Raw genomic sequence first — 8,554 nt, forward strand, 5'->3', positions numbered from 1 at the left:
AACAAAGGTTGCTTCGTCCTCAGCTTCAGTCGAATGCGTTTCTTCTTTCACCAAGGAAGCGTTCTCTAACAGGAGACACGTGCTTTCCGTCGGCTTCCGGCTGTACTGGCCACTTGCACGATCCGTGGAACTCTGACGGGATTAACGTCAAGCCCTGCACCATTCAGGTGGTCTCACTCAGTATTTATGTCAGTAAGCGGAGATCTTTGAGATGATAGTTAACTTGGATCCAACCCCAAACACACAGTAGGTGTCAAAGTGAAATCCTTACAAACTGTCTGCAGTGGTTACAAGAAAGGGGTGTTCTCAAACCTGCCAAACCCAGCAAACGGTGTACAAGGGACCTGGGCTGTCCCACGAGGAGCCAGAGTCCCCGGGGATCATGTTTGCTCCCTTTGGGGCGTTGTGAGGTGATCTCTGCATCATTACAAACCTGCCTTCCCTCTACCTCAGCCCCTCCAGCCTTCCTTTCTTAAAGAACCTGCAAGGGAAGACAGGAAGTGACTGACTTCTCTCACCATGGACTGTATCTCATGGTCCACACAGCGAGCCTCTGAGGAGGAGGAGTCCATCCGTTGCCATTTCTGTGTGAGTTAAACCCTAGGGAGGCCTGTGTCTTTTCCCAGAGATCACACAAACTAAGGGCTACCCCTGACACTCATTCTGGGATCTGACTGAAGCCTGTTTTAACTGGCTTTATTGGGTTACATATCTCTGCTCCTTAACATTCTCTAACCCTCCTTCCCCCATGCTGGGTGGATAAGAACCCTAGCATTCTTTGGCTGTGACCTGAAGGTGCAGAAGAACCGTCTAAGTCTGCTTTGCTGGGGAGAGTGGTATGGAGCTCTGTCCTAATGGAAAGAACTGACTGAAGTCTTGACAGACGGGAAGCTGTTAGAGCTCATTGATGCCACCTAACTCCCGCCCCGTACAAGTGAGTCGTGCCATAAGAATGGCCTTGGTTGAGTGTGGGTTGAGATGTTTGATCCCAGGTAGAGATGCTGACAAATACTACTTGACCACACAGGTAGGAGCAGCAGAGTGTCCTCAGGTGTTAAGTTCTGGTTACTAAGAAAGAGCACAGAAGGACAGATGCTGCTGTACCAATACTCTGGACAGGAACCAGGAAAAACCCCACCGTGGAAGCCAAGCCTTTTGGCTCTACCCCAGGCCTCTGAGGTGGAGAGAAGTCAATCGGGGTTGGCTGGAGGCCACAAGTTCTAACTAGGCACGGATCCCTTAATGCCCCTACGCCATCATTCTTGTGGTAGACCTAGAGCTCACATACGTGATAGTGGCTGTCTGTCTTTAAGAACAGTCAGTCCATCCTCACTGGTAAAGTATTTGAGTCATGCAGATATTGAGGACAAGACTGATTGTCCCGTGAAGTTAAGTTCAAGAGGGCCTGAAACACTCCAGAGGGTGTTCTGTTGCCTTGTGACTTTGTTAGCCCATTGAGAAATGGACTCTGAGGTTGCAGTCTTATTTTCCCTGTGCTTCACATTTTCATACACTCCAGGAAATGACTCTCAGGCCCTCAGGGTTGCTGGGTTGGCAGGCTATTGTGCAAGCTGAGCCAGCACATCAGAAGAATGACACTTTGGAGCCAGAGGCCTGGGTCAACTTCCTCACACCCCATATGACCTCAGGCAGTTGGCTGACCCATCCTTGCCTTGTCTTGCTCAGTAGACCTCCTAAGAGTTCATCACACTGGGAGCCTATTGATTCAGACCACCATGGAAAATCCTTAGTCGTTTTGCAATTGTCTTTCTCTAAACAGATATTGGAAGTGATAATTGATTCCAGAATTAGGTAATGACTATCACATGACCTTGAGCTAGTGTATGTGTCTAATCTGCAGCCTATAGGCCTCATGTGCTCCGGACAGTGAGTTATTTTCATAACTCTCTTGGATAATCCTCGATCCTGAGCTTCATAGATGACAACCGTGTGTTGCAATGTCTGCTGGTTGTGCGTCCCTGGGCTTTTCTGAGCTAGTTTTCTCATTTTTAAGAGGATATAATGACTCCTCAATAAAGACGGCACCAACTGGATGGCAAATGACCCCTGAGCACAAAGGTGGAAAAAGGGGTAAAACAAAGGTCCCCAATTATAGGGTTCAAAGTGACATGAAAGGTTTGGAAAATGAGAACACGGTGGCAATAATGCCATGGAAAAGGAATCCCCAGCAGGGTCCCAGGCAGGCTTGAGTTCCTGCTTGGTCCAGGACAAAACCTTCCTCCATCAGCCCCACTCTGCAGAGCCCAGCCCAGCCTCCTGATCCTGCAAACCTGACTCCCATCACTCTCAGATGCCGTGCACTGATGAAGGGGTTTGGGGTCCGACTCATCCTTTACCCTTGGGTACCGATCCCCTGGCTTTCTAAGAGCTAAGTGCCAGTGTTTTTAGGGAGTTGTCCCATAGCTCTAGGCAAGAAGAAAGAGCGGAAGACAGCTCAGAATTCTGCTTTGATTTGCCAAATTAATAGTGGTCCCATTGAGTCACTCTTCTACCTCTTACCTTGTACTTGAAACCCAAAGGAGCTGCCTGCCCGGTGTGGGTTCCTCGCTCTCACCTTATCAAGACGCAGGCGTTTGGGCTGGTCAGTGCCTTCTCTCCGGGAAGCTGAGTTCTTGGTGCCTTGGGGCCACTTTGGAGGCAACCAGGGCTGATGTTCAGTGTTAGTGTAGCTCAGGTTAGATCAGATAATTTGTTACTTTTGTTACTTCTGTTCTACTTTTGTTCAACCCGACTGTTTTAAAAAATAGCTTATTCCTTAAAATGGTTCCCTTGGGAACAAAAATCTTAACAAAACAAAACCGAGGTTCAGTCAAGGATTTAGCAAACCAGATTCAACCTAAAACTGACACTGCCTCTGAGTACTTGTTATCAAAATATTTCAAATCATTTTTTATATCACCTGGCCCGTCTGGGAATTCTCTTCCAAGCTAGCTGGAGTGGGTAGGCGGTAATGTGCAGCCTAAGGCTGTGTGAGCTTAACTTCATAGACTGCATAAATCACAAGGCCTTCAGGAAAGTAAGCTGGGATTCCAGAGCAAATGGAGCTTCCTGAAATGTTAATGGCTGTTAGCCTAGAATCCACGGAAAATCTGACCTCTTTATATGCCGACGTTGACACGATCCTATGATACACGTCCACAGTGTCTAAAGTACCAAAACCTGTGTATCGGTCATTTTAAAAGATAACGATGCCATGTGTCTGTAATCCCAGCATTCAAGAGTCAGAAGCTGGGGCATTGCTAAATTCTAACTTAGCTTGATCGACATAGCACCATAGGGCCCACGTAATGAACCTTCTCTCAAGTAAATAAGAATCTATGTCAGTATAGAATTTCCAAAGAAGATTAAATGAAATAAGAGAAAATATCTGTCATGCTATTCCAGTAAACAGAACAAATGCTTATATGTGGTTGGTTATTTCATACATGCCCCCAAATTGGTAACAAGGTTATGCTGTTTGCTTTTGGGGCTGAGGACTTGGGGTAAAGAGCGGGGAGGCCTGTTGGATCTTTTGTGTTTGAATGATTGACCCTGTTTGGTACTCCAAACAGAGCTGGAAATAAAATTTGAAATTGATAAAGGGACCAGGAACGTTTAAGAGGGATGTCAGAGAGGTGGGTAGGGCCACAGCTCAACGCCCCTGGGACCTTGAAACAAATCTGTTCACTGTGGTAGCCCTTGTTGAGACCCACCACTTTTGGAATAACTGGACCATACACTGTAAAGACAAGTGTGACCAGGCCATGGCCTCTTGTTTTGTGTACTGTGAGCTATCCATTTGTCTTTCTGATTAAAAGCCCTCCCGGCTACTGATCTGTGTGAATCCCTTTTTGAAGCTCCCTTCTCAGCGTCTGACCCCTCCTCTGTGCTCATGTTACTGTCATGGTGGCATTTAGCCGACAGTTACCTGTGGGTTCAAGGCCAGGACTTCTTTCTCTTACCATCTATATGTGAGTCTGATTCTCGGGCATGATTCTCTTTTCTGTCATCACATCCATGCTTAATCCACAGGACTCTTCAGCAATTTGGTGGGCAAGGAAGCTGGGGCTGGGGAGGGCTCACAGTCACCCCTAGAAAATAACAGATCTAGAAAGAGGCAGCCCTGGGAAGTGAATACAGGTCACCTGACCCCACAGCTCCCAAGGCAGTCTAAATCACTTGTCACCTGGGGTGATCCCATGCAAGGTCTCTGTCTCCTCCCTGTCCCTGTCCCTTTCCCAAGAGCCCCGCTGTTCAATGAACCAGCAAATGCAGGCACAGGCAGCCTTAATCGCAGAAAACCCGAGTGACTCCCCAGGTTGGTGAATGATACCAAATGGCACTTTAAGAAACAAATGAAATGGAGACATTTGAGCCCTGTGCACCAGCACTGCCAGCACACACAGCCGCCTTCCTGTGAGGGCCTCTGTTCACAAAGACGGGCCTCTGTTCGCCTTCCAGGAGAATGGCGGGCCGGCTGGCCGCAGAGCGAGCGGCCACAGAGCTGCTTTGTGCAGCGGGGCACTGCCTCTGTGCGCCAGCCTGCCGATGCAGATTTGTGGCCCTGCAGAGTGACAAATCCCCCGCCTCCCCTGCACATCACACCCTTTTGAGCCATTCATGAATGGATGGCTGTTGGGTTTTGACCGGCAAGTCCTAGTCTGCTAAGTTGCTGCTGCTCAGAGGTGGGAAAAGCCTTTAGGAATCAGGAGGAAGGGAAACCTCTTGAGCTGGAGGCCCGGGAAAACTTAGCATCGCCAAAGCTGCTGGAGTGGAAAGCCCTATGACTGTGAAAAACATGTACTTACTATAAAAGCCTTTTTACTTAATATAAAAGCCTCCAGTGAAACAGACCTCAGACCAACACGTTCGCTGCTGGGGACAAGTCCTGTGGAAACCATCGTTTCTTCAAGGACACTTACCCGGATGAGCTACACATTGAAGTAAATTCGTTTCAAAAGCTCACGAAGGCATCTGTCTATGCGGTAGAGAGATGTGGGTGTGGGGTGATGAAGTGCTTCATTCACTCGACAAAACTACTTGGCTGCCTATTGTGTTATAGACTCTGTCCTAGGCCTTGAGGTGCAGTAGTGATAAAACTCACCAGACTGTACATCCTACCGTATGGAGAATGGGAACAAGTTCGTTAGTGACATGAACAATTAGAAGAGAGCAAGTGTTCCAGGGACGAGCCGGAGGATGAACAGTGAGGGACAGATTTGCTAGGAGCTGGTCAGGAGAGGGCTTACAACTTGAAGGATTTTAGAGAGAGCCACATGGATTACCAAAGGCAGAATGTTGCAGGGCATATAGAGCAGAAGCAAAGGCCCTGGGGCAGGAGCATACCTAGCATGGTTGAAGGATAGCAGGGCATGTGGTTATGTGAGGAAAGGTGGGTGAGGTGGGGTAGTCTTGCAGGGTTGAGTGGGAGATTAGCCTAGAGGCGAGGGGGGAAAGAGCAGAGGGGGTCAAATAGGTCAGGGAATGATGTGCATGTCCTCTAAACAGGATGAAGAGTTCAGTGGAAAAGGTTAGGATTTGCTTTGTGGGACCTGAACAGTGGCCCCTGAGCCTGTGAAGAAAGGCAGGCTAGACTTATAGAGCGCTTTGAATCCTCCAGTGTGGGCGTGGTCTATACCAAGATTGTGGCAGAGGATGCTCAGGGCAGCTGGGTTAAGGCCCTAGGCCAGAACAGCATATCCCCAGGTCCTCGGCAAGCCCAGGAGCAGTTCCTGTGTCTTCTGGGCATCTATCATGGGTGACCGCCTACTTTTGATTGTTGACTTATTTGTACTTTATTGACTGCATTGCTCAGTGAATTGTTGATTCCCTTAGATAGACTTTCCTATGTACTGCTTTTATAAGGTAGCTTGGGGGAAGGGGGTTAGCCTATCTAAGTCCTAGGACCACCTCACTACTGTCTTCAGGTATAATGCCCTGACCTAGAAAACCGCCTTCCAAGTCTCCAGGTACCACATCTATTTTCAGTTTTTGATTGAGTTTCCTGAGAACTTTGCCTCTGGGATCAATTGAGTCTGCCTACTTGTCATAGATTCTGGTCATCCCTGGGATCTCCATTGCAGGTCTAGGTCTGTCCATCAACCCTGGGTACTTTAGTACTGCCTGGTCAGGATGCTGCCACTTGACATTGCCGGCTGAGTTAGCCGGCAGTCTGAGGATTCTCTTGGATTCCTTCCCACTGCCCAGGGCACAGTCGGTTTCCTAGCTTTCTGTAGCATGGGCTTTTAGCTGTTTGCTTGCTTGCCAGGCTGCCACGTCTCCAAATTGACATGCAAAGCTACTTATCCCTCTCTTAGTACTTTTGGTTCTCCTCCTCCGCCCCCCCCCTCCTTCTTCTCCTTCTCCCCTCCCCCTCCATTACTTACCTGCAAATGAACTAGCAAAACCATAGATTCTTTTCCTTTTGGATATGATCTTTTGGAACCAAGTTTTACATCAACATCACCCAAGGACCTTTAAAAATGTTATTCTGCTGGGCTGGAGAGACGGCTCAAGATGGTTAAGCTGGTGCACTCGTGCTTGCTTTTGAAGAGGACCTAAATTCATTTCTTAGCACCCACATTAGGTAGCTCACAACCGCCTGTAACTCCAGCTCCTGGGGGATCAGAAGTGTCCAGGCACGTACACGTATGTGCACATGCATGCATGCATATACACATAATTAAAAATAATGAAAAGCCTTTAAAAATAGTGTGACGCATAAACCAATCAAGGCAGTGTCTCGAGGGGTGGACTCAGGCACCAGTGTGCTGCGAAAAGCTCCCAAATAGCTCTGAGTACAATGTTACGTTCCTCAAACAAATAGAGCAGGGCCGGACCCCACAAACTATTTCGACTTCTTTACAGCTCAGAAATGCTCTCTGAGTGAGGCCTTATAGAGAGTCCATTAGGGAAGGGATTAGAACAGTGGTTCTCAACTGTAGCGTGTAGTGTCTACTGCCCTGCTTTATGCTCTGGGCAGACTGCACTACCAGCCACCGCTTTGGTTCCCTCGGATGAAAGACATACACATTAGCTTATTTTTAATATATATATATATATATATATATATATGTGTGTGTGTGTGTGTGTGTGTGTGTGTGTGTGTGTGTGTGTGTGTATACATATATATCTATATTAGCTCAATGGCCAGGCATTTCTAAGCCTCCTATAGCTAACCTTTTCCTTACCTTCACTCCTACCGCAACACCTCGAAATCTGCCCTCAGCTTAGTTGCATTTCTAATCTCCTGCCTGCTATCCCAGGCCCAGTCTGGGAAGCAGCCTATGGCCACTCCAACCAAGGTTTCACATGGCTGGTGGCTCTCTTTCCCTCCAAAGCAGGGCAAAACTTTTCCCTCTCCTTCTCCTCCTCCTCCTCCTCTTCCTCTTCCTCCTCTTCCTCCTCTTCTTCCTCCTCCTCCTCTTCCTCCTCCTCTTCCTCCTCCTCCCTCTCCTTCCTCCCATCTGTACTAGCCTGCCTGCAGGAACCTGATGTCCGGCCTCTTCTGCCTAGTCATTGACTGCTAGCATTTTTATTGATTTATCAAGAACCAACTGGGGAGTGGGACCTTCAGCATTCACACTCAGATTACGGTTCAAAGCATCAGAACCACTCCCTACACTCAACCTTCCTAATGCTGTGTCCCTTTCATTCAGTCTCTCACGTTGTGGTGATCCCCAACTATAAAAGCATTTCCTCGCTACTACATAACAGTAATTTTGTTACCATTATGAATTATAATGTAAACAAGTGCTATGCAGGATATCTGATATGTGACCCCCAAAGGGGTTACAACCCACAAATTGAGAACCACTAGATTAGAAGAAGAAAAACATTCACTATATAAACCTTAACTCTCTGCTCCATTACCAGGACCCAAGGCCTGGAGCGCCCTTTGAGTTAATGTGGTCTGGTGTATAATCTGGTCTGAGTAGCACTTTATAGACTGTGTGCATGGGTTAGAGGTAGCGGTTTGCTAACTGTGAATGACTTCGATGCATCATGAAATGTTTCTCATTCTTCAATGCATTTGGGGTTTTCATATCCTGGAAGTGGCCTCAGCCTGCCCGGGAAGTGGGGTTTGGCCAGGCCCCAGACATGGCCAGGAAGACAGAGATATCCAGAAGTTGGATCTTTCCTTTCAGAACTCAAGACATTGGGAAGTCTCCTAACCCTGCCTCAGTGGGAGGTTCCGTGTGTCTCCTATTGCAAAGGTGGAGGACTGAGGATCGGGAAGTTTCAGGAAGTTCCCCTACATCCCCCCTCTCCTCTATTCTGCTTCTTTGCTCTTTAGTTTCTGGTGTTTAACACCGTTCCTGGCACATTGATTTAAGAAATAAAGAGTGTGCTTAAAGACCTTTTCACCCTTAGGTTCTAATTGCCATGTAGTCCCAAGCAGAATGACTTAAAAGCTCAGTGGCCTTCTTCCTCTCTCCCTTCAAGTTCAAATTTGTTGGCAAGACATAAGCCTCTCTCTCAGGCAAAGTACAGAGTCCTCAGTATCCATTGTCACAACACAGTGTTTTACCAGGCTCCTGCAGGTGGGGGTTCC

Source organism: Rattus rattus, chromosome 3 (assembly GCF_011064425.1).
Source record: "Rattus rattus isolate New Zealand chromosome 3, Rrattus_CSIRO_v1, whole genome shotgun sequence".
NCBI classification, from domain to species: domain Eukaryota; kingdom Metazoa; phylum Chordata; class Mammalia; order Rodentia; family Muridae; genus Rattus; species Rattus rattus.